This window comes from Spodoptera frugiperda, chromosome 18 (assembly GCF_023101765.2).
Source record: "Spodoptera frugiperda isolate SF20-4 chromosome 18, AGI-APGP_CSIRO_Sfru_2.0, whole genome shotgun sequence".
In the NCBI taxonomy this organism is placed as follows: domain Eukaryota; kingdom Metazoa; phylum Arthropoda; class Insecta; order Lepidoptera; family Noctuidae; genus Spodoptera; species Spodoptera frugiperda.
The window spans coordinates 9468800-9491129 of NC_064229.1; the positions used below are offsets into that span (position 1 = coordinate 9468800).

The window sequence follows — 22330 nt, forward strand, 5'->3', positions numbered from 1 at the left end:
TAAAAGTCTTTTTTAGTCTTATTGGAGTACAAGATACGGTTGGGTGATAGCTAGGCAACTAGCTGATGTAAAACGTGTAGCGGTGTTGATTCCTGCACGGAGAAACTCTTTATGTGATCCACGTATTATTGTTTCTGGTCTGGGTGTGATATGTATGTAAACTTGTATGTTTGTAAACGCATCCACGATACAGTAGAAAATCCTATTGTGGGGCCAACATTATCTTAGTGAAAAAAATAAAGTAAGCAATGAAGCCAAAAAAAAATTTTGTATTTCAAAAATACATCCCTATACATATAACCTATTCTTAAAAAGATCAATAATAACTTTAATTGCGTACTCTGACAATAAACGCACATCACCCTGTGTCCTCATAAACCTACCATGATGAGTTTCATGCAAATTTCGACGACTGTACAGTCTGAAGTACCTCGTGTGATGAACGTGTCATTGTGTGCTGGGATTAATATTTGGGGTAGTGTTGATGCTAAATTATGGTTAGAAAATGTGTCGCGTCGCGTATTATCGGTCGTGTAACGCCTGATAAATGTATCACGATTAGGCCAGTGAAACAATTACCTAGTTGAGTATGAAAATTCAAGTCTTGTATGTGGTTTACAAACAATAATTAGCTTCTAGTCACATAGGATTTTTATCATGACCGGCCCGCGCAGAGCGACGAGTCGTGCAGGCCCACAAATTTAGTACCTAGAGATAGTGATTTAAAAAAAAAACTTGTAGGAAAATACCACAGAGTATATTATTTTTCAATAGAAATCCGAGTTTGCTGGTGAAGAGAAAGTGGTATAAAATATCGATATAATTAAACCAAATCCTTAATCTTCATGCATTACGCACAAAATAAGACAAACACAATAAAATCTTATCTCAACCTAACCTACAAGACCAACGATAAAATCGGCGAATTACTAACAAAACAAAATTACCATTAACACCCATAAAACAGAAAACTAACCTCTATTTCAAAAACACTAAAGTTCAAACTTACATTTCTTAGCCGCAAAAAAATGGCGGCAGTAATTTGAAGGGCACACAGTGTGCTAAAATGTTCGGATTAGAAGACAAAATGCATGTAGTAAAGTTTATGACTATGCAAATGTAATACCGTATTGGACAGTAAAATGTAAGCCCTGATATGTCAGGCGTGGATCTCAATATTAAACACAGGGAACATTTTTAAGATCGTAAAGTTTTTTGATTTTTATTAGCACTCTTTTATAGTAATAAGGGAGGTACCGAGTAAGATGTTATGCATTTAAAACTGATGTAATAAGATTTTTTACGATATTACTCGTATTACGTCTTGGCGTAGCTTTGTTTTTACTATAGTGATTTATGTTTTAATCGAAATTATAGATGACGTATGATTAAGATGAGAAAAAAACAGTTAAAAATAGTGTTAATCGAGGCTCCGACTCGAAAAACAGGAGTAGGAACGGGGTGGTTTTTAGTCAGTAAGAGTCTGACCCCCTTTCGCCGCGCCCAAGGCGGGAGAAGTCATTGAATGATGATGAAAAAAAAGCCTTTGCTCATTGTTTTTTGTTTTCACTTGACCACTGACACTACATCATATCAGCGTTCACCAGTACAGAATTATACTCAGGAACATATTAGAGCATGTATATTATATTTTCAAATATCTAATTTGCACATGACCATTATCCGTAACACAACGCATGAACATCCCTCCAACAATGTGTAACTGTTCACAAGCCAATAAAACTGAATCAAGATAAACTCCTTTATGTCATTGGGATTAAAAATTTGCTCGTAAAACAAGAACGTTACACTTACATAGGATTCATTTCTTTTACGACTTGCCTGCAATATTACAGGATTTCATGATTGTGATCTTAGTTCGCGGATTTGTGACGTCAATTATGTGTGAGCTGTAATTAAGGAAACACGTCTTTATTGTTAGGGTGGTTCGGTCGTAATTTGAGGTGTCGTGTGTTTTATTTGGTGTTAGGTTGACAAGATTATTTCTTGTCACATTGAGGTCTTGAGGTTTTAACTAAACTAAAATTGGAAGATCTGTTGGTTTAATTCTATAGTCAATGCACTTAATCTTCATAACTTAATTTTATTCAAGCTTATCGATATATCAAATCTATGGATTTGAGACACATATTGAGTCTTATTATATTTTTTTTATAATATTTAAATTGGAAATTAAAAACAGTTTTTCAATTTAATATGAATCAAAATCATACATACATACATACATACATACATACTTTGTAACATACACTTGTTACAAAAAAAAAAACAAATTACGCTTTGTTTAAGCCAGCTTCTGTGTACTTATTTTTTAACTTTATTGCACTTCCCTAACAATATAATTTAAATTGGATATCAAACTAGTAATTTGTAGTCAATTGAAGCTTACACAATGACTTGATAAAGGAAGTTTCATTATTGAATCAACACATCAATTAATTTCAATAAATAATTGCAATCAAACCAATCATTACTTTCAAATTCTGATTTCAACAACCTGCAATTTGAAAATCAAAATCATTTTTATTTCTAGAAATTAAAAACGGAATCAAACTTGTTACCCATTGAATTGTGAAGTATCAAATCGTAACCACTCATCAACGAACTGTCACCGTATAATTAAGTAACGAAGCATTAAAAAATTAAATCAACAAAAATATTTTTTTATGAAACACGAATCTCAACTCTAACTCCATAATTTTTAGTGTTAAAATTGCATTTGTGTATAATACGAAGTAATGATACGTTTTGTTAAAACCACCTTTTATTTTACACTTCATATAATCGACACATAGTCATAAAACCAAAGCAATAGAGTTTACAATCGTGTGTTTCTATGTTTATGGATTGTTAATAAAATATAGTTTTACATACAATAAAGGTACGCTCAGGTGCGTAACAAACTAATTAATTTGAAAGCCCGCATTTGATTAAACAAATCAAATGGTTTCCAGTGTGGGGGGTGAAATGAGAAATCGCTAAGAAATTTTATCCGTCACGTTCACGTATCGTTTCCTGCTTTTTGTTTGTGACGCTTCATTATTGTAGTTTTATTAAGGTGTAGATAGGTGCTAGTTTTAAATTGATTTTAATTTTTAAATGCTTCAGTGTAAAGTTAGTTTACAACATTGAATTGTATCTGTAGCAGCAGCGGTGAGTGGCTTTCGTAAGCAAGCTGATGGATGATGAGGTTTGAGGTTTTGGAGTGATGAATAAAAGATGTTGGTTGCGTGAGAGCAAAGAATGTAATGAACGATAAAAGATGAACATTAAACTTAATACTACGGGCGACAAAATGCAACGCGATTCGCGGTCCACCGTACGACGTCATCGTTGGTGCAGCCTGGTGATTGGTCGAGGCGAATGTTAAGCCAGAACAGTATCCATAAATAATTGTAACAATTATTAAGATATTGATATTATTGGGTTTTGACCAAATTATTAATTGAGCACTTTGTTTTAGCATTTAAGCATATTGACTTAGTTTCTTTGTTTACCACAATAAGCAACTGAATAGTTAATGGCATTAATTTTATTATAGCTTTTGTAAGATTTTGACATTCGCGACGATCGCCGCGTCGTGTCTCGCGGAATACTGCTCATGAATATGAGCCTCTAGCATGGCTTGGAACTAGCCGAGTTCCTCGTCAGTTACGTGAGGAAGCCGATGACATGATAATGAAGACATTAATTAATTTATTTATTCATGCTAAAAAACAATTGTAAAATAATCAAAGATAACTACATTTTTTTCCACAACGCCACCTCTATGAAACCACTATGTCTACGCACACCCTCGCACAGGTGTCGCCGATTCACACGACGCATTTATGATGGCTCGTTTATTATTATATCCAGTAATTACTCTGCCTACCCACTGTCCACTGTTGTTCAATGTGAAATCATGCTTAATTGGACATGGTTGGTCAAGCCAGTGTTTTTGGTAATGTGTATAATCTTTTACAATAGACGGCAAACGATTTTTTTGTGTGATACAAATTAAGAGGTTTAAAAAAATGCCATGAGTTTTACATGAAGTAATTAAAGTGATGTAAACCTATTAAATATGTTTACTTATTTCAAGGTAAGAAGAATAACAATAGCATTTAAATTATTTTGGCAATTGATTATTTATTTCAGTTGATCTAATTTATATGAAAACATAAATTGAGCTCACTTTTATATTTTCACAAAACGAAAAAATCATCCCATGACTTCTCCCACCGCGGCGAAAGGGAGTATCAGACTAGTTTTCGAGCCGCAGCTCCGGATTTGGTATAATACCTACATATATAAAAAGGGTAATAGTATCAATTATCATCAAGCTCTTTGAGGCCCGGGTCTTGCCTTGGGTCTGGCTATCGGGTGGCAAGCTCCACTGGAGAAAATATTATAACTGAAAATTATTTAGTTCACACACCACGCAAAAATCAATATTCAGTTTAAAAACTCATCCATCAAATACCATCACAATTTTTCACATAAAACTATCATTTATTACAGAATTTAGTAATCATTATTGCACCATTAGTTTCAATGAGCACGACCTTTTCAACCCCATACAATTATATGGCAAATTGATTCTCCCACAATGCAGCTTAAAAACAAAAAAAAAATCATAACTGGCCAAAAATACCGAAAAAAACATTATCTATAAACGCCCCTTTTTAAAAAATGGAAAACAAAAATTAACCGCAAATCGTTTTCACCCCATCCATACACCTACATGCATTCCCACGGACTTTAAAAAAAAAGAAAAAAAAGTGCAACACGATGATTCATTACTATTTAGTGATGGGGAATGATGTACCGTTTAAAAAACGATTGTATTGATAATTTTTGAGGTTATTTTATTGAATTATATTACGGTTTATAGACTCGAAAGTGTGTTTTATTTAGGTAAGCGTTTATGTAGAAATTGCTAAAAGGATTTAGATGTAATATAATAGGTAGGGGTTCAAAATTACAAATGATATTTTAACAAATATCTACCCATTGTTGTGTCTTGAGAAAAAAAACAAATGTCAAAGTCAAAGTCCAATCATTTAATCCAATTAAATCATAAATTCTTAGGTATATATTTTTGTTACGCTTACAAAGAAAGAAATAAATAATAGTCTGTCAGTCTGTCCGTCATTGAAGCTAGGTGCTCGTTCCAAAGTGTAGCTTCGAATGGAGAAGAACGAGAAAAAACTCCATCTTCCTCCATTCCTCCGAAAATGGAAAGAGCTGATATTAAAGTTCAAAGATTTTAATTTACTATCGTTACGTTTTTATTTTAAACAATGCAAATGTGAACTTTATTTACATAACACGTTACCTACATTTTGACAAACTACAAAAATGTATTCACTTTTTCATTTCCAAAACATTAAGTTTAGAAGAAAACAACCTGTAACGAACTTACAAATAAAATACAATAAACAGATTAGATCTAAAACAGCGCGAAAGTAGCCCTAAATGGATATGGTTTTAATTAAATTAATTGTTAGTTCATGCGATACAAATGACGAGTAACAAAACTAACCAAAAAATAGATTTCCAAAAAGATAAAGTCTAATAAAACACTTCCCTTTTGTACATGCGGCTCTATAACGTTGAATTTTTATACTCATTTGAGAGTTTTATTATTTTGCTTGATTCTAGAACTACACATTTAATAGAAATCGGACTGCAGCACTCTCTAACTAATCTAAACTTCTTAAGATCAAAACACGGAAAGTCATCCAATGACTTCTCCCGCCTTGGGTGAGGCGAGAGATAGTGACAGATTCTATATCTAGTGTCAGATTCTATAGCTAAAAGCCACTTCGGTCCTACTGCTGCTCTTCGAACTGGCAGTTAACCCGCTAGGCAATCCGTAGATACGGGTTGGCAGCAGCCCCGCTGCGTATCATCTGTGGTAGTCTGATGTCTTTTAGGGGCGTGAGCGGAAAGCAACACGTTGTACGCACAGGTCTTCCTATGACGCTAATAATCCTTATTCAGCTTTACCTAAAAGAGTCTACATAAAATATTGTAGAAAATCTCAATTTATCTTCACGAAAAAAATTGAGATGTAACGTAAAAATCCAAAATTTACTTACAAAAACTAATATTCGTCACATACAACCCGCAGCCGACCCGCATGATTCAAAAACTGTGTATCACGATAGCAGTACGTACACCGGACAATAACACCGTATTACTGATATTAATCACTGCCCCACGTGTTCAGGGAAACTCATTTGATTGGATAACTGTTATGAGCCTTTTAGGGATGCACCCAATACCGGTCGGTGAGCTAACTTCCGTTGTGTTGTGGGAATTTGAAAGTTTTGTAGTTGTAGATCTTTTTTTTATGAGTGATGGTTGAACTGTCTTATTACATTACATTACAGTTAGATAATACATATATTAGGATTATGCATGCATGCTATATGTAGATGCATGCGATGGATGTGTGCTATGGATGGTGAAACTATTGTCGATACGTTGCATACTCAAGGTGCGCATTTTCCTCGCACAGCTACACAGCTTAGTATCAGTGAACGGTTAAGTAATGGTCACATAGTTTCACAGCTTAGCTATTAAGTCTTCATGGCATAGCTACATCCCACGTCTCTGGTGAAAAATCACCCTTAAACTTAGGAAAAACATTAACTTCTATTTTTAATTACCTTATTCAATTATGTGATAATAGAAAGTGTTTGACGGCCTAAAATAAGTACCTATGTCACTTAAGTAATTTAATCATCAATTTATTTTAGTCTTTGAAATTCATTATAACATTAAAATATAAAACATACAAAAAGATAACAAAAATGTTCCTGTCGTTACCAAACGTAGAGACGATGTAAAACAAACAGTATTATAAAGGCATGTGTACACAGATACGGCTCAATATTTATACAACAAGCATTACTTGTACTCTCAGCCGATATCGGCTAATTGCCTCCTCGGGCACGATTAGGGGTGTACGATGTTTTTCTATTTAATTTTATTGTATAATTTTTAAATATCTATTGGATTGTCGTGCAAACTACTACGTACGAGTAAGAGATGTCGGAAATTAACACTACTTATTAATACTACTACATACTAATTTTTAAAAAGCCGGCAACACACCTGCGACTCCTCTGGTGTTACGGGTGTCCATGGCCGGCGCTGATAGCTTATCGTCAGGTGACCCATCTACTCATTTACCCCCTATTCCATAAGTAAAAAAAATATTTTCTGGTTATTTTGACCAACTTATACCATAATATATAGAAAAATTAAACGCAGTATTTTATAATTTTCACACAAACTAACAGATCTAATAATGGAAAATAAAACTTATTTAAATAGATATAGATTTCTTATTTACTTATTACGTTTTTAGAGGAAACTTTCTACCTTTGATGAGTAGCTTCGCTTGCTTCTATTCTGACGATTAATTTAAGCAACACAACCCCATGCCCTCTGTCACGAAGTTAAATATCAACAAAAACAAAAACGTTCACAGTTTATTTTTCTAAGCATTCCTTTCATTCTCACCCCTACGAGGTTAATGTTTAAACCCCGTAAATTGTATAATTCCTTCAAAGGAAGCCTGTCTGTACCACCCCTAGAATAAACTTTCTTAAATCAATAGCGACATGTCACCGATAAAATACAATTTTAAACTAGAACATCGCAAACAAAACAAGAAACTCTATTTTGATAGCAGCAACGTTGAAAATTGAATAAAATTTAATTATCAGACAGCAAAATTAAAATTGTTTACAAACATGTGTTTTGCAGTTGTGAAAACTTGTATTGGTATTTAAAGTTAGAGTTATAAGAGTGATTTTTGCGTGTTTTTTATTGTGTGTAAAGTAAGTTAATTTGTCGGTTTTTGTTGTAAGAAGGTGTCATTTGCATCAATCCACGTCGTATTAGTACATTCTTTGTGTTGAAATAATGGAGTGAGTGAAAAATTTGAAGTCTCGTAATTGGCCTCTGTTACATGAATAATTGTGGAGAATAAACTATAAGACTGTATATTATTTATGCATGTGTACTTATGTCAACGTCCCTTGTAGTTTAATGTCCAATTTTATATTGATTATGAATTTAAAAATAGATTGAGTTTGAGGTTATGTATGTTCTAAGATTATTATATCTATCCATTGATAAACGTAATTCAAATGATATCGTATACTGTACTGATGGAAACCTTTAGCACCGATATTAGAGGCTTAGAGTCAGCAGTGGCGAATCGTCAATAGGCTGTTTATGAAATGCCACCTGTATAGATTGAGGAAATGGGATAGATATAGAATAGAGTCAAAACATTGGAGGCTGGTTAATAGGAAAGGTTGAAAATAAGGAAAAAATATTCAAACACTCAAAGGACCAACTAGAACTTAGTACATTCATAAAAAAAAAACAATACATTCTTTAAGTTTCTAATAAAATTCTAAAATGATGAGCATGCATGAAAAGACTGATGACTGCTGATGAAGCGAAAGAGTTATGTAAGATCCAGAGCAATTGGCGTTCCATTGTCTCTGGCTACCTCCATGGAAGACAAGTATGAGGTAAGGTATGTATGTATGGTGTGTAAGTATGTAAAACTTTCCCTTTTTCCTCATCAAAATGAATACTCCAATCATTACCAAGCTATGTGTCATCCTTCCACGGACCTTCTTGATTATTGGCGCGTGAGAATTACTTGGAATTAAAAAGTTATACCTTTGTTACACATACTAAAACCAACTTACCCATACAGTTGGCAATACCGCTAGTATCTTCATAAAACAACTTAGTACTAACGCTTTTGCTAAGGGCATTGTTAGTTGGCGCGTCGCGTTCAAAGAGCCATCAGACCACCACAGATGGGGCCCAATAGGGCTGATGCCTGATCCGGAGCTGCGGACTACCTAGCGGGTTTACCGGGGCTCCGGCTCGAAAAGCAGAAAAAGGAACGGGGTTGTTTTTAGTCAGTAAGAGTCTGACACTCCCTCTCGCCTCACCCAAGGCGGGAGAAGTCACTGGATGATTTTCCCCCCTCAAAAAAAGGCATTGTTAGTTCCATATTTGTCCACCCGCAAATGTATCTTGGTGAAGCGATTTGCTTTTGTTATTTTTACTGAGTAATAGGTAACAATTTGCTGTAGCGGTCATGACAGGTAAATTGCGAACGGTATTAATGCAATCTTTTGCATTTTTCAAATTGTGATTGTCGTTCATAATCGTGTTCGGTTGGTTTCTTGGAAGTGTCAAGTGTCGTGTTAGGTAGTTGAGTCTTCGGTAACGCCGCTGTCATGCAATTTTGTCGTCAAATTATTTATTGGATTAGGATTTTTGCAGTATTAGACTTTGTTAAGTCTAATATTGCTAGTGTCCATACGTAGCAGGAATAGTACAGTTTTACAGGCACTAGCCTGTAAAACTGTAAAACAAAATCCTGTATGGATTTTGGTATGGAAATCGATCACTATTTTTTTTTACTTTGGTAACGAAACATAAATAACAGTTCGCAGAGTTTGCTCAAACAAATCTATAAGTTCAAATATTAAAAAAAAACTTTCCCCAAACTAGGATTTGCTCCTGTCTCGTGGGTGCATTTACATACAACTTCATAAACAAATGACACCCAGACCCGAAACAACAATTTGTGGATCACACAAAGGGTTGCACCGTGCGGAAATCAGGAATCAGGAAATGTGCAGTCTTAATATAGATCAGTCCGAATTATTTCATTCCCTGGATTAAAGACTAGAAATCAGTAGAAAATGTACTTTTAACCTTTTCAAACTTTTCACTAAGTAGACATATCACAAAGTACATTACCGAAAATAACCCAAACCCGTCCATTAATCAAGCAATTTCACCAAATCTTGTCGTCTATTCCTGTCTACGACATGTCCTAACAAGCAAACAAATGATCATTGTCAACGAAACTAATGTTCACAGTTGTATCGTGTGGTTGCAGTCAGCGGTAATTTTTGATGTATTGACGCCATTTTATTTTGTTGAAGGAGGAACATGTGTTGAAGTGGGGATTGGGAAATATTTTATTTTGTGTTACCTTGTCTTTGTTAATGAGGTAAAACAGGAGTAGGATTCTGAAACGGATACTAAGCTTAAGCAAGTAATTTTTAAGCTGGCGAATCGGATAATTTAGCCAATGGAAACAAGATAAACGGTTTACACTAAGAAAATCTGTAATTGTTTAGCTGTGAGGTCGCCTCGTCTGCGAACGCTGCTTATGAAGAGCCCCCATGTGACTCGAAACTAGTAGAACTTTTCTCAGTACATTTCAATTAACCGTTATTTTTAATTAAGGGGGACTATGGAGCTAATAAGGATGGAGATTTTTATAATACACTAGTATTTTTTTATTGTGACTCTATTGAACTAGTTGACTGTCAGTCAATCAGTTCATAATGTATTATTGATCTACATGTACATAGTCTGAAATAACTTAAAACCTATGAATATTTAGCACCGAGTTTCCATAAATATACTTATTACTAACGTATTTAGTCTAAACATCTGTCTGAACAGGAACCATATATCTTTTTTGAAAACCATCGCTGTAAAATATTTCTATTTAATTTCATATTAATGGCCATTTAAAAATTTTACTTAAAAAACAAAAGAGTTCCTAATGAGCCGGTGTGAAGTGTAACACTTGATTTTATGGGTGGAGGTAATAAAATAATAAATTGACCATAAAAGGAGGGTGCTGCCTCTTTGGACAAATGGTCGCAAGTGCAACTGCTGTGCATATGGTTCCGGTTCTCAGTCAGGTGTAGGCTTTATAGGCATTTTTGATTTTTGAAAATTAAGATTATTGCTTAGAGTCTGAAATTGTGTTCGATGTAAAGCAACCATATTTGCATAATAAATTAGTAAAGCATTTTTGCATGAATTTACGTAAGTAAACCGTGATTTTATACATGGTTAATTCAACATCTCCATTTCACGGGATTTCTAAACCAGTCGAAAAAGAAAATATTAGGAAACAAAACAAAGAACTTAGTTCGATTTTGTTTTACGTTTACGAAATCGAAACGAGAGCGCGTTCGGAGGTTTGAATGGTTGGTCATTTGAGTCCGTCAATCAGAGCACCGAACGCACTTTCATTCTAATCTCGATAAACGTAAAACAAACTCCTACTAAGCCCTCTGTTCACTTATTTGTTTCAGTTAAGTATTAAAACGTGGTCCTTATTGGTATTTAAAATAAGAAGGACCACAAATTAGTCAGTGCATTGAACAGTTGTGCATGCGCCGATCGATGCCACAGATATATGTGAAGGTGAATAAAATTTGAATAAATTCATGTTTGGGCGTTCTAATTGGGTGATCAGATTGGGGTATATTTTGATTTTTAGTTATTTATTACTAGCTGCCGTACTCAGAGATATTTAATGATTACTTAAACTATTCCTTGGTAACGATTTTGTTCTGAAACCAATTGCAAAAGGACTGGGTTAAGTAACTATCAAATGACTCTGAGTACGGCGGTAAGTGGTTAATATGATTGTTATCTTTCATTTGAAAGAATGAAGATGGTCCTTTTTCTTGTATAAGTATCTGAAAGTTCTTACAAAAACCTCTGTAGTTCAAGTACCTAGTTAATAAATATCTCCCAGTTTCATTAAAAAAATCAAAACTGCCAAACCTAATTAAAAAAAAATATTTGTTGTTTAATAATAGTTCGGTATTTAAATCTACTTAAACCTTTTAGTTTGAAGTTTTTGGTTAAAATACATACCTACACAGTGTTAAGGTCTCTTATTATGAACAACCAATATCCACATTAAAATTCAATTGTCGTGTGACTGTCCATATGTTACAGATTTTTGTAACACTAAACAGTTTCGAATTAGCATATTACCGATGATAATATTATGCTAATGTTACAGTATAAACATGTGTCGATTTCCACGCGTTTATTTAACTAATACATGCGATGTGGTTTTGTTTTTTATTAGGATTTTAAGTTCTTAGAATGGTAATTGTTTAGTTTAGAAATTAAAGGTTTCAATTTATAATCAGACTTTAAAAAACCGAATAAGGTGATTTGTTTATTTTTTATTGGGTCACAGATTACTTCGCCAATTAAGGACTGATTTTCAAAATCATTTTTTGTTAGAGAGGTTATACTCGATACCGAGAGGGTCCCATTTTCACCAAGTCAAGATCTGATGATGGAAGCCTAGAGAAACCGAGGGGATTTTTCGAAAGTTGTAGTAGCGGCACTCATAGTACCTAGTACTGTTATACATTATATTTTCTGTTTTTTTTTGATTTTTTTGTTTTCTTTAACCATATCATCGATAGTTTGGACATTTCTGGCTTAGACGATAAAATCACAAATAGTAAATTTTCTTTTGAAAACCGTATTAAATCTCAAACTCACTGTTTCGATCATTTGACCAAGCACGCAATCAGCAATAGATTTAAGGTTGAAATTACCTTAACAAGAAACGCAACACCTCGACAAAACTCCAATACAACCTCAAACATTTAAGTACGGCAACGTAAACCGTAAACTGTCTAAGATTTGCATTAAAATTATTGCTTAATAACGAACTTTATGTATTTTCCATTAGCACCAATGGACAACAGTGTGCGCAAATGTCGTCGTTTGAAATTTACAATGTCGTATGTTAGGCTTTAATTTTATTGCGTTAATTTGAAGTCTCGGACCGTAAACGCGCACGTGTCGCGTGGACCCGTGCGTGCTATATGGGGTCAATATGGGTTTTGTAAATGAATATAGGTTTTCAATTGTTGAAATATTTTTTTTGTTGTCTTTATGCTAATTTGGAAATCATTTTTGGTGAAACTCACTCTAGTTTTTATTTACGCGTACTTACTCAGTCTTTAAAACAACATCAGATTGTCCAAACGCATTTTAATCTTTAAAAAACATTAAGTACAGTACTCGATTTCACGATTAATATATTCTCAGTTGTTTACCATGCCTAAAATCGTAAAATAAAAAAAAAAGTTACAGACGTGTTGTCAAATAAAGTAATTTGGATAAGATTTCAATGAATGCTTAATAAGTAAATTTCAGTATTCTTAGGCATTAAAGTACAATTAAAATTAAAGAAAAATATGTGTAAATTCCGATTTAATGTTTTTTATGTACGTCTAAATAGTACATCACTCACATTGAACACAATATTTCAATCACAGTCAACAATAAAGTAAATAACAACGTTTCTTTGGCACCATTAAGGACGGTTTCTGGCAACATTGTAAACTAACGTCCAGTCACACTCAATATTGAAATTTACAACCCCCATTGTGCCACAAGCCTTAAACATTTTATATCTTTATCGACAAATGTGACACGCACCGATTTTTGCGTAAATTTCTTTGTCAGGTCTAAAAGACCAATTACGGGATTGTGTGTGGTCTAAAACACCGTGGCTAATGAGGGTTGACTTTTCTTTTTCTTTTGTGTTGTATAGTGGGTGGTATTTTTTTATTGTATAGGCAGTTGCAATGTTGCTAAATATTGTGTATTTTTGCCGTGTCCGCCTTTTTTGATCAAGTTATTATGTGATAAGGTGGGGAGAAGTTTTTGTTATATATTTATTGCCTTTGAAGAGTTTTGTTAATGCCGAAACTGTTTGATAATATTGTTGCTTTGTCGGTCGTTTTGTAACCGATAGGCAAAGATTTGAAAAAGAAAGATGACCAATTTTTTTTGGACTGTCATCGCATTTGTACTGACAATCTGTCAGATCAACCCACATGATTACCAGTTAGAAAGCAGCGTATGTGCTACCAAACTTAAGAAACCTTGGTAATTTTTGAAAATAATCAAGAAGATTATTTTTATATTCTTGCAGAAATGACACTAATTCCCAATTTCGCTTACCATCAAATGACCAGTCTGCTCGTTTGTCTCCTATTCCATAAAAAACTTAATTGTGCCTTAACTTTTTAATATGAATACTTTCATAACAACATTATATTTATTTCGCATCATCACTCCCCACTCATTCGGATAACGGTGATGAATTAGATACAGGATTATGAAGACTAATTCAGCTAAAGTGAATTTTTGGGGTCCCGTAAGTACACCGAAGAAAAATGGTTCGCGCGCTGACTGGCAATACGGAACCCATAATGGCATAATCGAATGAGAAAGGAAATTATTGCTACGGAAAAATGGGCAAGATTTTGATTTATTTGGTATTTCGATTAACTAGGAAGAGTCGTTAGTGTTTTTGGAGATAGACCAAGATAGGTTATTACGATGATTAAGTTTTTTTCCACATTTTATTGAATGCTCCATATTTGGTACGTAGATAAAACTAAAAGTTATAAATCTGATCTAAAACTTTTAGTTTTCATTTACTCATTATACATTATTTTATTTAATACTTAATCAAAAATGTTTAATGCAGATAATTCAATAAAGGAAAGATTTTTGGTTGTTTCATTGATACATTAGTCACATGTTCTCCGACACAAATAAACTTATTTGAAAATCTGTTTTATCCCATCTGTCTTAACATAAGGGTACTTTTCAGTGAGAAATACTAGCTGCTTTTTATACCCACAGAAATTGGAATTACTTTTGAGAAATGATATACTCAAGCTTCAAGTAATTTAAAACCAAACAATATTATCATAATTTATTGAATACTTTCTCTATTTAATATTTTTATTCGTCTCCTTTACAACAAAGATAAAAGTAAGTATACCACCATATGTATAATAATTCCAACACAACATTTTTGCACATGACTTTTCGCCATCAATTCCCGACACGCTATAATCCCGGTGTAACGGTATGATGACTGTCTATTCCTGCCCATCCCCTCGTAGAGATCTGAAGAGTCATGATGATGATCAACTATATCACATCTAACAGTTGGGAGCTATCTATCTATCGGTATTAAGTTCATAAGTATGCTGGGAATACAATGAGAGAAAATGCAAAAAAATAAAATAATATTTGAAACACAAATTATTTTTTTATTAGTTAAAAAACTTGATTACGGTTGTTAACTGGTTATAATTTTTTGCAAAAGGCTAACGTCACGCGGTATTCCCAGGCGGTCACCCATCCAAGTACTAACCGCGCCCGATGTTGCTTAACTTCGGTGATCGGACGAGAACCGGTGCTTTCAACATGGTATGGACGTTGGCGAGTGACGAGCTGAAATTACTCTTCAAAACAATATTACTTTGTAGTTACGTCATATGTTTTACAACTAACCAATCTCAACACAATTTGAATTTAGAATTCTTTGTCAGTTCTGATTCTAGCGTAAGCTTTCGACACGCGTGCGCCTGCGCATGTAATGTATATTTTACTATGTATCAGCAATCTATTTGAACAAAGTGTTTACGATTTTATAAAAAAAAATATTTTGTGCCTTGAAAGGGAGACAGGGAATACACAAACATTTTAGTATCAACTCCTACAATCTATGTATTTGTTTGAAACGATTACAATTTTACTAATAAAATATTTTAGTTCCTTGCAGGGGAGATAGGGCATTTACATTCAGTATTTAATAATAAATAAAAAAATTATTTTATATTAGTCACAGTGTCTTGAAGACGTGTATGCTTTAAAATTTCTAAGACCTTTTGTTCACTTTCTTAAATACATACTAGTTACAAACACTAATTAAAGAAATATATATTTTTTTAAGTTTATGGCCCAGAGATATTAGCATCGAGTACCTATTACTAACAAAACATCGGGGTACAGTTTCACCATATTTTTATTGTACTGATGGCCTTTATGTTCTTAGAAATAAAACATATACATATTATAATATGTGTGCACATTCATCATCATCATCATCAGCCGAGAGACGTCCACTGCTGAACAAAGGCCTCTTCCTTGGTCCTCCACGTAGAACGACAAGCCGCCACCTGCATCCACTGGCTCCCCGCCACTCTGACGATGTCGTCGGTCCACCTAGTGGGAGGTCTGCCCACGCTGCGTCTTCCGGTCCGCGGTCGCCACTCAGTCACCTTCCTGGCCCAGCGGCCATCAGTCCTCCGAGCGACGTGGCCTGCCCATTGCCACTTCAGCCTGCATATTTTGAGAGCTATGTCTGTAACTCTTGTTCTTTGGCGAATTTCCATATTTCGGATTTTGTCGCGCAAAGATACTCCGAGCATAGCTCTCTCCATCGCGCGCTGGGCGACTCTGAGCCTTTCTAAAAGGCCAGCAGTTAGGGACCATGTCTCGGTACCGTACGTCATCACTGGCAACACACACTGGTTGTACATCCTGGTCTTCAGACACTGCGGGATTTTTGACGAGAAGACTTCATGCAACTTCCCAAATGCTGCCCATCCGAGTTGGATTCTTCGAGCGACCTCTTTCTCGAAGTTGGACCTACCTAGCTGGATGATCTGACCCAGGTATGTGTAGTGGTCTACAACTTCGAGTATATCGTTCCCAACGACAACCGGTATAGGTGCAACATGGACATTTGACATGATTTTCGTCTTGTCCATGTTCATTTTAAGGCCCACCTGTTGGGAAACGGTATTGAGGTCGCTGAGCATGGTGTTCAGCTCTTCCAGCGACTCTGCCATTACGACTATGTCATCGGCGAAACGGAGATGAGTGATGTATTCGCCATTAATGTTGATGCCGCGTCCGCTCCAGTCCAAGAGCTTAAAAACGTCCTCCAGTGCGTTCGTGAACAGTTTCGGAGATATAACGTCTCCCTGTCTCACGCCCTTCCGCAACTGGATTGGCCTCGTAGTCTCTTCCTGGAGTCGGATGCGCATGGTGGCGTTGTTATACAAACACTTCAAAACCTCGATGTATCTATAGTCGATGTGGCACCGCTGGAGAGACTGCAGCACCGCCCAGGTTTCGATTGAATCGAAGGCTTTCTCATAGTCCACAAACGCCAAGCATAGTGGCAAGTTATACTCCTCGGTCTTCTGTATAATCTGCCGCAGCGTATGAATGTGGTCTATGGTACTGAAACCTTTTCGGAATCTGGCTTGTTCGGGAGGCTGGAAGTCATCAAGCCTGCGTTCGAGACGGTTCGTGATGACCCTCGAAAACAGCTTATACACATGGCTCAGAAGTGAGATAGGTCTGTAGTTCTTTAGCAGACAGTTGTCGCCTTTTTTAAAGAACAGAACCACCACACTCCGTTGCCATGCTACCGGCGTGGTTCCCTCGAGTATGACGGAATTGAATAGCTTCTGGAGGACTAAAAGTATCGGTTTTCCACCCGCTCGCAGAAGTTCCGACGTGATTCCGTCATCGCCCGGCGCCTTGTTGTTTTTAAGCTGTTTGAGAGCCATCCTAATCTCGTACAGGCTGATGTCTGGGATATCCTCAGTGTAGTGCCGCGTCAGTTTAGCTCTTGGGTCCCGAGCTGTACCGACGATGGGTTGCCGTGTTGAGGTGTATAACTGTCCGTAAAACCTCTCGAGCTCTCCGAGGATCTCGGACTTCGACGAGATGACGCTGCCATCCTCGGTCTTCAGCCTCGTCATTTGGCTTTGCCCAACAGACGAATTCTTTGCGAAGACTTTTGAGCCCTTGTTTCGCTCAATTAAGTCTCTGACTCTTGCGGCGTTATAGGCCCGCAGGTCACGTCGCATGTATTTCGAGATTCGTCTATTGAGCTTGCCGTATTCAGACATATCGTCTGAAGACTGCAGCCTCATCTTGCTACGATCCTTAAGAAGTTTTAAGGTTCCGTCGGAGAGCTTTTGGGGCCTGTTTCGGCGGGGGTCTTGAAGAAGTCTGACCCCACTGCTCGGACAGTTTCCACCAACCCATTATTTATCTCGTCCACGTTTCCACAATCAGCTAGACACTGGAAGCGATTTTGCAGTTGGAGTTGGAACTGCTCGGGGTTTTGGATCTGGGCACGTCCAGGGCGGAGCGTGGACTTCACCAGGCGTGACCGCTCTAGTTTTACATTGATGTTCAGTGTGCCCCTGACAATACGGTGATCGCTACCGGTTTTCACCTTCGCTATCACAGAGACATCACTGAATATACGTCTTTCGGTCGCCATGATGAAGTCGATCTCATTTTTGGTAGAACCATCAGGGCTTATCCATGTCCACTTCTTGGCCGGTCGCTTCTGGAAGAAGGAGTTCATCAAATAGAGTCTCTCCCTCTCCATAAAGTCGACCAGCCGCTGGCCCCGATGGTTTCGCTGCCCATATCCAAATGGCCCTATTCTCAACTCATCGCTATTCCGTGTGCCCACCTTTGCATTGAAATCCCCCATCACAACGGTGAAGTGTGTTTCGGAGGAGTGTATGGCTTTTGAAATTTCCTCATACAGAGCCTCTACTTCGTCGTCACAATGTGTCGAGGTCGGCGCATATACCTGTATGACCTTCAGCGAATACCGGTTAGATATTCTGAGTATAAGGTACGCTACCCTGTTCGACACACTGTCGACCTCACACACGTTGTTGACGAGAGACTTGCGGACGAGAAATCCGACACCACCCTGGGATTTACGGTCTCCTTCCCGGAAGAAGAGCAAGTTGCCGGAATCTAGGATTATCGTATCCTGACCCTCTCTTCGGATTTCAGATAGTCCCAAGATGTCCCACCGCATTTTGCTCAATTCTTCCTCCAGCTCGACAATCTTCTCATCAGTCCGCAGTGTGCGGATGTTGTGCGTTGCCAGGGCCAAAGTTCGTCGGGGGTGGTAGCGCTTTCTCTGCCGGGGATTCTTAGCACCCCCTGCTCCGCCGTTACCTGATCCGCTACCTAGATCAGGAATAGCGGAGCTGCCGGGGACTGGGGGCCGTGTAATTTTGTTGTCGCTCATAGTGAAAGGGGTTGCCATAATCCCCACGCTTGGCAGGCGGCTTGGGGATCGCAGTTAGGTCACCGATAAATTTTGAGAATGCTGCTGCCCATTCCTCGGTGGCTGGTCGCAGTTTTAGGACGTACCCGGGTTTGTGTAGTATTTCACGAATTAAAAATATTTATTTCATTAATTGCAACAATTCGTATCAAAAATTATATAAATATTGGTAACTCTATATAGGTATTACTTATTTATTCAGCATTTTAATAAATAAACGAACTGAATTATCTCACATAACATAAAAAGAAAACAAAATATTATTTAAATTGAAAAATAAAATAAATTAGGAAAAAATAAGATCGGCAGAATGAAGAGCCTCTAAGTATATTGCTCAATAAATAAGTCATATATACCCGTACATATATGATAAAATAATAAAAGAATTTGTCATAACAATTACTTGTATATCAAAATACAGGCTTGTATATGAAATAAGGGCAAATAATTAATCAAATATATTTCATTGATTCAATAATAACATAATACCTTAACCAAATATTAAAACTATTTGTACAAATATACAGTCATTAGCCTATAAAACAGTAAAAGTCTATTATGCTTACTAACATAGTACTTAATTATGTGTTACAGATTTTGAAAAATTCTGTGTAAAACAAAATAGAAGTCAAAATAATGGATTAAATAATAAATAGGGCTTTAGTACGAGTTTGCTTTACGTTTTATGAGATCGAAATGAGAGCCCGTTCGGCGTTCTGAATGGTTGGTACCTTGAGGCCGGCCAATCATGGCACCGAACGCGGTCTTGTTTCGATCTCGATCAACGTAAAAAAGTCGTACTAAGCCCTCTGTATAAGCGTAAAGATATGAGTAACATTAAATTGACAAAAATATAACGAAAAAGAGAAGCATCAAAATTGAGCAAAGATCAAAAAAGTCTTAGGATCATTAATGAGCAACAAAAGTGAGTAGACACACAGTTTCAAAATCTTTAACACAAATCTATCACATAAAGGAGCTAGACACAATCTAGCTGCATTTTAACTAAACTAAAACGATCACAATTATGTTTATAAAAAGTCTTTGTTTTAGCTCTCTTTCGCTTTTTCACTTGTAACCTGAGGTGTTTGTGCACATTGACATCTGTGAATTAAATATTTTTGTTGTTTAATGGCAGGCTGGGTAAATAAATTCGACAACAAAATATAATTTTTGAAAAACTAATGTTATTATAAAAATGCTGTTATTGTTTTGAATAAAATTAGCAAAAGGCTAACGTCACGCGGTATTCCCAGGCGGTCACCCATCCAAGTACTAACCGCGCCCGATGTTGCTTAACTTCGGTGATCGGACGAGAACCGGTGCTTTCAACATGGTATGGACGTTGGCGAATGTTCAGTTGAAATTACTTTTCAGTACAATATTTCACTGTAGTGACGTCATATTTTTTATAACCAACCAATGACAAATCAATTTGATTTTAGAGTTCTTTACCAGTGACGCGCGTACGCGTGCGCCTGCGCATGTAATTGTATTTTAATACGTATCAGCTATTTGGACATAATGTTTACGATTTTAATTAGAAGAAACATTTTTTTCTCGAGTGGGTGATAGGGGATTTAGATTTTTGATTCAATTTTTTTGTGAGTTTCCTATTATTGACTGTGCTCTAAGGAGTGAAGGTCTATAAATAATTTTGAGTCTTAGTTAGTGGTAGGTTGGTTGAATAAATAAGACACCAAAATAATAACTTTATTAATAATTAATGGTATTTAAAAAAATACTGAAGCATGTTTGTTTTGAGTAAAATAGCAAAAGGCTAACGTCACGCGGTATTCCCAGGCGGTCACCCATCCAAGTACTAACCGCGCCCGATGTTGCTTAACTTCGGTGATCGGACGAGAACCGGTGCTTTCAACATGGTATGGACGTTGGCGATTGCTGACATAAAATTGCTCTTTAGTATAATATTTTACTGTGATAATGTCACATTTTTTATAACCAACCAATAACAGAACAATGTGTCCGTGTATCTTATCAATGCGCATGCGCATGTTATACGCAAACATTTTAGTATCAACTTCTACAATCTATGGATTTGTATGAAACGAATACAATTTTACTATTAAAATATTTTAGTTCCTTGCAGGGGAGAAAGGGCATTTAGATTCAATATTTAATAATTAATAAAAAAAGAATTTTATATTAGTCACAGTGTCTTGAAGACGTGCATGCTTTAAAATTTCTAAGACCTTTTGTTCACATACTTAGATACATAACACAAACACGAATTAAAAAAAAAATTTTTTTAGTTTATGGCCCAGAGATATTAGCATCGAGTACCTAATTACCTATTATTAGTGCATGCCATTAGCAAAACGTCGAGGTACAGTTCCACCATATTTTTATTGTCCTTTATGTTCTTAGAAATAAAGCATATATGTATTATGTGTGCACATCGACATCTGTGAATTAAATATTTTTATAGTTTAATGGCAGCCTGGGTAAATAAATACGGCACCAAAATATAATTTTTGTAAAACTAATGTTATTAAAAATGCTGTTTCTTTTCTGGATAGAATTAGCAAAAGGCTAACGTCACGCGGTATTCCCAGGCGGTCACCCATCCAAGTACTAACCGCGCCCGATGTTGCTTAACTTCGGTGATCGGACGAGAACCGGTGCTTTCAACATGGTATGGACGTTGGCGAATGTTGAGCTAAAATTACTCTTCAGTACAATATTTGACAGCAGTGACGTCATATTTTTATAACCAAACAATGACAGAACAGTTTATTTATGTGATAGAATTCTTTGCTATCGATGCGTATGTGCATGGTACACTTACATATTATACTCCGACTATCTATGTATTTGTATGAAACTGTTATGAATTTTCACAAAGTAAAATTATATTTTAGTTTCTCGAAGGGGAGATAGGGAATTTAGATACCTGATTTTAAGTTTAAATAAATTGCTTAATTCCTATTATTGACAATTCCTGTGGAGGGAAAAGGGTCATACATAAATATTTCTGAGACGTTTCGGTCGCATACACAATGTAAACAGATTAAAAAAATATTTGAGGATATTTTTTCTTCCAATTCATTATTTATGTAGATCAGATCGCTCAGAGCTCGGAGTAATGACCTATTTATGAGCCTTGCTAAACTAAACTTTTATAACAGTTCCACAATATTATTACTATACCGATGGTCTTTACATCCTAAGATACAATTACAAAGCATAATATCTGTTTATAAATATTATTTTATAATGCATTGTTTAATGATAGGTCGATAAAAAAAAATATAACCGGAAAATATTAATATTTAAATAACTTCTGTTCTTTAAAAATACCTATACATTGTTCGAGTAAAATTAGCAAAAGGCTAACGTCACGCGGTATTCCCAGGCGGTCACCCATCCAAGTACTAACCGCGCCCGATGTTGCTTAACTTCGGTGATCGGACGAGAACCGGTGCTTTCAACATGGTATGGACGTTGGCGAATGCCTATATAAAATTACTCTTC

General features: G+C 36.0%; 5 non-coding genes across 5 annotated transcripts; all 5 read right to left on the reverse strand.

Moving 5' to 3' along the window:
• Positions 1–15036: 15036 nt before the first annotated feature.
• On the reverse strand, positions 15037–15155 carry LOC118278314 (5S ribosomal RNA). The gene has a single exon (XR_004783855.1). It is a non-coding gene; the product is annotated as a 5S ribosomal RNA (ribosomal RNA).
• Positions 15156–20066: 4911 nt separating this feature from the next.
• On the reverse strand, positions 20067–20185 carry LOC126911734 (5S ribosomal RNA). Its single transcript, XR_007706250.1, has one exon. It is a non-coding gene; the product is annotated as a 5S ribosomal RNA (ribosomal RNA).
• A 428-nt stretch (positions 20186–20613) lies between these two features.
• On the reverse strand, positions 20614–20732 carry LOC126911735 (5S ribosomal RNA). Its single transcript, XR_007706251.1, has one exon. It is a non-coding gene; the product is annotated as a 5S ribosomal RNA (ribosomal RNA).
• Positions 20733–21386: 654 nt separating this feature from the next.
• Positions 21387–21505, reverse strand: LOC126911736 (5S ribosomal RNA). Its single transcript, XR_007706252.1, has one exon. It is a non-coding gene; the product is annotated as a 5S ribosomal RNA (ribosomal RNA).
• A 681-nt stretch (positions 21506–22186) lies between these two features.
• LOC126911737 (5S ribosomal RNA) lies at positions 22187–22305 on the reverse strand. The gene has a single exon (XR_007706253.1). It is a non-coding gene; the product is annotated as a 5S ribosomal RNA (ribosomal RNA).
• Between the last annotated feature and the right edge of the window lie 25 nt (positions 22306–22330).